Source organism: Medicago truncatula, chromosome 7, assembly GCF_003473485.1.
Source record: "Medicago truncatula cultivar Jemalong A17 chromosome 7, MtrunA17r5.0-ANR, whole genome shotgun sequence".
NCBI classification, from domain to species: Eukaryota; Viridiplantae; Streptophyta; class Magnoliopsida; order Fabales; family Fabaceae; genus Medicago; species Medicago truncatula.
The window spans coordinates 47,807,629-47,814,872 of NC_053048.1; the positions used below are offsets into that span (position 1 = coordinate 47,807,629).

Here is a 7,244-nt window from a genome sequence, read left to right on the forward strand (position 1 = left end):
TTTTTTTTTCTTTAAAAAATTAATCATTTCAACTTCAACAAAAATCACATAATCAAAATGGACTTGTTTAAAACAAGATTTAAGGGTTTGATTATGTTATTTTTGTTGAAGTTGAAAAGATTAATTTTTTAAAGATAACATTTTTTGAAGAATATGAAGATTGTACAAAGATGAAGATTAGGGAAAAAGATGAAGAAAAGTAAAACAAATTTGATGTTGGTGATATACAGTTAGATCTGATATACTTTATTTATCCAACGGTCTCCTTTTTTAACCCATTAAAATTGATTAAATAGGACCAAATTGAATGATGGAAACAATATAAAGGACCAAATTGAAACGTTTAATGATTAAGGGACCAATTTAAAAAAATAATTAAGTTAAAGGATCAATTGATGTATTAAGCCAATATTTTATAAGAGTACAATTTATATTCTTTGAAAATGAGTACAATTTATAACAAGTAGAAGAAAAATTGGGTTAAATAATTTGTAACTATAGGTTTTTAAACTACAATCTATGCATTCTTTCGCAAATACTTTTTAAAGAATTGAAAATATTAAATTTATGTTGAAGAAAGGAAAAAATTACATTAACAAAAAAAAATTACATATATCAAAAGTACTATTTCCTAACCTTTTATTATTTTATTTTATTTATGTCAAAACTTTTGAATTTAAAGATTTTAATAGTTAAAAAGTATTTTCATTTTTATGTATTGTAACAAACTCTAATAAATAAGCAATATCATAAACATTACACTAATTTAAGGATGCATCCCCCAATTACCACGTCTATGCGGTCCTACTTCATGAAATTCAAGAACAGCTACTGCAGGATGGTGTGTCTCTTCATCACACGTTACGAGAAGGAAACAAATGTGCTGATTTTCTCGCAAAGTTGGGAGCTTCTTCTCATGCCAATCTGGTTGTGCATCATCAGCCCCCCGATGACATACGTCCGCTGCTTAGGATAGATGCTCAAGGAACTTTGTTCTTAAGAGCTTAATTTCTGTCTTTTCCTTTCTTCTTTGCTCTTTTCTTTTGTTTTAGCTTTGTAACAAAAAAAAAAACTTTACACTAATTGCTCCCAAAAATACAAAAAAACTTTAAACTAATTGAACCCATTCATCTTTTAACTTTAAATTACTTTTTTCCTTTACTTCCAAGTTGGAATGCGCTTATTTCCCTAAAAAAAAAAAGATGGAATATGCTTATCCTTCGTCAAAATAAAACATGATTTTCATTCATACTCATTCACTCGACCCGTACAACTATAATATCTATATGAAGATCATTTTTATTTGTTCTTGATGTATTATTCATCTCATATTTATATTAGCCCAACTGGGTTTGTATTTTGGGTCTGATTATTGTTGTTTGTAAATTATGTGAGGAAAGTGGGATGGAGAATGAGAAATAGAGGAGTTTGTATTATTTTTCTTGGTAATTATTAACGTCATCTTACTCTATTTTGGGCTTTATGTTGTGACCATTGAGTATTTTAAAATGTGTAGTGAAACATTTCATATTATCGAATTTAATACTTTTGTTTGTTTGTTTGTAAAGGCAGATGTAATACTCTTGTGAGCGTCGTACAAAAAGGAAAATGCTAACATGCCCGAAAGAAATCATTCGGATGACATCACAAACCTACAATATACATCACAAAGCTTTGAAAGTTTTGAAGCCTACATGTGTAGTTTGGCCTTATATTGCTTCTGAAGTATTTTAAGTATGATCATTTGATGGTTGGTTCTTCCAAATCTAATCTCTTTCTAAAAAAATTTATGTTATTTTTAGAAGGTCAAATTATTTTCAGTTTTCTTACAATGAATGGTTTGGCATGTCTTCTATTTTTATTTTCTTCACTCTTTCTTTTCATATATTTTCTAGTTATTCTTTATTATGTGATGTATTTTGTTGCTATGATTTCATTTTTTTTTTCTTTCCCTTTTTCAGTTTTTATAATAGTATTATTGAAGTATTGTTTTAATATAATTTTACCTTTTCGAAAAGTATATGATATTTAGTCTAGTCAAATTTATCAAGATTTTGGTACTTAGTGTATGCTTTGTTCTATGGCCCTTTTATATAAAGGATTTTTTTTTTCTTTTCAATTTGCTTACGTTATTATCTATTCTTGGGGCAGCATTTAAAAGTTCTCTCCTAAGTTACTTGATAATTATTAGTCATGTTAAGCAAGAATTTGATGTGGTTTTTCAGTATCGTTGTATTAAATGGGCGATGGCTAAGATGGGTGTATACATCTATGATTTCCTCTTTGGACAGATATGTTATGGAAATTTTACCCTATACCCCAACTTTTATACCTTTACCCTAACATTTTACATAAACTACCCATTTTACCCCTATTATATAAAGTAAAAACTGATGAATCAGTTTCATTTTGTCTCTAAACGGAATCGTTACATGTAGGTTTCTCGTCACTGGAATCATTATTAGAATCCTTTTATTTCACTTGTTCGGTTTCTATCTGTTGTTTACAGTTAATGACTAAAACATGTGTAAAAAATTTATCTCTTATTATTATTATTATGCAATATAAAAAATAAAATATTAAAAAATTAACAAAATAATCGAAAGGGAAAAGGGAATACACAATTCACTATGATGCATTTGGATTAGGATTTGTTTAACCTCTTCCAAATTCCAACGTCCTCAATGAAAGGGAAAAAACCAAGCTCAAATATAAAAAACCATTGCCAGCAAGAATAAGAATTTTTTTTTTTGTTTATTTGAAGAAACTTGCGAGAATTTGTAAAAAAAAAATCCAAAAAGTTTTATGAGTTTTCCAGAACAATAAATATGTATTCCGAAAATACATAGAGGTGAACTCAAATAAGAGGGTGAAAATCAATAAAAAAAAGGGTAAAATTGAAATTTTTTATAATTTGTAGGGATGAAAGTACATATGTTAGGGTGTAGGGTAAAATTTCCATCTGTTATCTATTTCAAGCCTAATAAATCATATGTTTGGTCATCTATATAGTAACCTTAGAGAATATTGTTCATGACCACATGTTTTATTTATCGGTAGCCAAAATAGGATAAACAACAACTTTTTAATAATTTTCTGATCATTCTCAATAAAGACAGGCAGCAAGAAGGGAAATAAAAGTCACTTCGTGGATTTACTAATCTTGGAAGTTAACTAAAGCCCTCCATTCTCCTTATTGCATATATACTTGGTTGTGTCCTTCCTTATTGTATGTAGACTTGTGTGTCAAATTTAAAGGATTCATGGAGGGATTTAGCCTAAAGAATCCAGGACTCAAACTATTAATATTTTTAAAAAATTGTATACATCCCTATCATTTATATCTATTAATCATTCATGTGTAGCCTTAATATTTTTGAATGACTAAAAGTAAACAAAAACCTTTTTTTTTTTTTAAAGAAAACAAAAAAAAAGTTGTCGAGACATAAAAAAATAAAAAATAAAGAAAAAATAATGTTTATTTTATCAACAATCACCCATTTATAATTACTTTGTGGCCAATAGCCATTACCCACTATCCATCCATATATATAGTTTCTAGAGACTTTCCATGTATATGTCCCTCCCTCACTTTTCTAATTTATAATCAACAACCATTTTTTTTTCAAATAATAAATATCAACAACTTAGTAATTGTTTTTTGTTTGAAAAAAAAATCACCCGTTCCATGATTATTACCATTTTCTGATTTATTTCCTCTCTCATGAAAAAAGAAAACACTAGTGATCACCATGCCATAAGTTGCTGCCGCTGTAAGTATTTAATTTTTCGATTACATTATTGCATATTCCTATTCCTCTTTTTGATCTTCTATTCCTTAATATTGATGATATATTTTTCTAATATTTCAGTCCATTATTGTCGTCGGAGCTCTAAGACACCGGCAACCACCTTACTTCTTCACCTGATTGCGACTACTGCATGTAGAGATCTGTAAGAAAAGAAATAATTTAAGGTGTTGGCATATGTTGAGATTTTTTTGATAGGGATCTACACTTTATGCATCTTAAAAAAAATATGTTAATTGTCAATAATATAGATAAAGTTGGAGGAAATATTGAGATTATAAAGCTTGAAATAATAAGAAAGAATATATAATTTTTTTGAACAAGAAGAAAGAATAGATAATTAAAATTAGGACTTACTTAAGTACTAAAATGAACCAAAGATATCAAGACGTATTTGAAGGACTTCTTGTTCTTGTCACTTACTTACTTTTTTACCCCAATTTATAGGAGGATGAAGGTTTTTTTTTTTGAAAGAAGGGAGGATGAAGGTTAATTATGTTCGTTTCATTCAAATAAAATAATAAATTAATGAAAGTGAAAAACGTGTACATCAAATATTAAAAAGATTTATGCAAAAACTGAATGTGAAAGGAAGAAATAATGTTTACCCGTTAATTAATCGTAGTTAAGTGAAGATTAATGTTACTTGTTTTATTAATTGTGTCGAAAACGCAAAAAAAAAACTCAAAAATCGCAAGGTTTTAGATCATATTCAAGTTGAGTGCAAAACAAGAGATAATGCCAAAAAATTGTAATCTATATATAATGAGCATTTCAATAGTTATCTACCGGAGTAACAAAATCAGAATTTTAAAAACGCACTTCCGATAGTTATATACCGGAGTAACAAATCAAAAATTTTTAAAAATTACCGGATGTACAAAATTTAAATTTTAAGAATGAACCTTCGATAGTTAACTTCTCGATGTATTATTAGAGACAATTTTGTAATTTTGCAGGCCTAAAGAGATATCGGAGGCCTAAAAAGAAACCTTCATATATGAGATGTTTTCGCAATTTGTCACACTAAACCCAATTTCCAAGCCTAGTTGTAATTAAACCCTAATAATCCCACAACCCAAATCAAACCACATATCAGCCGTCGGTTCTTCAATTTCTCCACTTTCTTTTCTTTTGCTCTCAACGTCTCTTTTTCTCCATCAAACCAGAAATACTAACTATCCACACCTTCTCTCTAACATCCAACGATTACATGCACACAATAAAAATGACTATTATTTTTTCCCTACCAAACACAAACCAGCAACCATTGCACCAGATTCACCTCCGCAAAAGCTTCATTTTCGTTCACTTTCAAGCTCATCCATGGAGTTTAACGGCGGATCTATAACCTTCATCATGTAAGCTCACCTTTTGAACTACTTCTTACATGATCTCTGCATCAAACCGTGGGACTTATTCATATCCAAATGATCTCACACATGCAACAAAAAAAATCAAAGGTTAGATTTTAGATCTGAACTTTCTTGAACATCTGTCCTTTTTTTCTTCCTAGATCTATGCGTTGAAACTCTTTAATATTTGTTTATGACATGTATATTTTGAAGAATTTGTTTTGGATCTCATTGTATATTTTTTTATGAAGAAAAAATGTTAGAAAGAACCAGAGGGTGTGGTTGTCAGAGTGGGCCGAGTAGCTCCGGAAAGGATAAACTTGATGCTCTTGGTAGGCTCCTGTAAGCACTACTTCACCCTCAAAATAGTCTTTTATTTTCCTACACGTTCTCTCTCTCTCTCTCTCTCCATTTGTAGCAACAGAATGCAAGTTTTCATTTCTTTTTGCTTTTTTGCCTGTAAAATGAAGTGAATATTCTCAGTTATTTTCATGCGTTGAAGGAAGTTTGGCAAACGATCGTGCTTTGATTCCATAAACCTAGCATTTTTCTGGGATATCACTTGTATCTTTAACCAACTAAAAGCAGGATCTTTTGAGAAGAAAAAAAAAAGTATTTCGTTTGCATGGGATTAGAGTAATAAAGTGGGTGAACTATATGCTATGATTGAATTAAATTGTTTTCTGCTAAAGTTTTGCACTAAGCAATTCACTCAAATTATGCTTTTGTTTAATATCTACAGGACCCGAATAAAAGCCTGAAAATTGTAGCTTGGATTTTTTCAGAGCTTTTTAGCTCAGCCTGTAAAAGCCCGTAACATGTTCTTTAGAGTGGGGTGTAGCCCAATTTATATCCAACAAAGCCTAAATTATTTGCGTTGTTTGTGTATGTTTTAATCATGTACTGTAATGTTTGTGTTGTTTGTATAAGCCTTTTCTATCTTTCTATTTGGTTCTGTCGTTGTGCATTCCATTTTAAGAGGCTTCGTCTTAAAACAACATAGGAAAGATATCATTAGATAACATAGACTATGATGTTTTTTTTTTTTTTTTTTTTTTTTTTTTATGTCAAGCTTCAATTTCAAACATGTATCTTTTTATTCATGGCTTTCAATTGTTTTTCAATGTTTGGATCCAACGCTCAATTATTACCACAAGGTGAAGGTACCCTTCATTTCATTTTCAAATGCCTCTAAAGGTCAATAAACCAACTTTTTAGTGTTTAAAGAATTTGCTGTATGATTTTTCCGATTACCTTCTTCCTTATCCCTTCACTGTTGTGTATATTGGATAGAGATAATTGAGATTTAAGTTAGACATACTTGATGCCCAAGACATGATCATTGTATAAATACGCATTACAACATATTAAAGACAAATATTTGTCACATATTATTTTGTTGGGTACAAAACTATTTGAAGTGTTTGCTTTTTCTTCACATTATAAAATTTGAACATTCCCTGTACACCTCCTTTACCAAAGAAAACATGGAAAAAAGAGGTTCTGATTAAGTAATTTAAGAGAAAGTCTTGGATGGTCAGTTACCTAACACTTCAATTTTGGGCACATATTTACATAAAATTAACAAAATTAAATAAAAAATATTTAGTCACATCAATTGATATATTATAATTTTATTTTTTTTAATTTTTCTTGGTTTTGTGTGTGTGCATAAAATTGAAATGTTAGGTATGTGCCCAACCAAAACTTTCTCATAATTTAAATTATATTAGCACAGACAATGAATTTTTTATGGGACAAAGGATAATTGGTTTCACCATTATAATCCACAACTCTAGTGTGTTTTGCATTTCACGTGATTGTTAATTGTTCCTATTGTATTTTAGATAAAAATTTGATTTTCATGCTACTTGATCGGATAACTCTAAACTTTGCCTAGAAGATGAAATAAAAATCAATGAACATGACTCTCTTAGAAATGATTTCTTATGAGACTCGTCCCTCAAAATCTAAAATTTAATTTTTTAGATGAAATATTTAACATGTTTTATCATTTTTTTTACATTATTTTTTTGGTTGTTTTTAAAAGGAAAATTTGCAAGTATTGAAATAGAAGGAG

At 29.2% G+C, this 7,244-nt stretch overlaps 1 long non-coding RNA gene across 1 annotated transcript; it reads left to right on the top strand.

Annotated features, from left to right (window-relative positions):
- Positions 1-4,845: 4,845 nt before the first annotated feature.
- Positions 4,846-6,350, top strand: LOC120576857 (uncharacterized). Its single transcript, XR_005642930.1, has 3 exons — positions 4,846-5,272; positions 5,416-5,506; positions 5,907-6,350. It is a non-coding gene; the product is annotated as an uncharacterized lncRNA (long non-coding RNA).
- Positions 6,351-7,244: the final 894 nt, after the last annotated feature.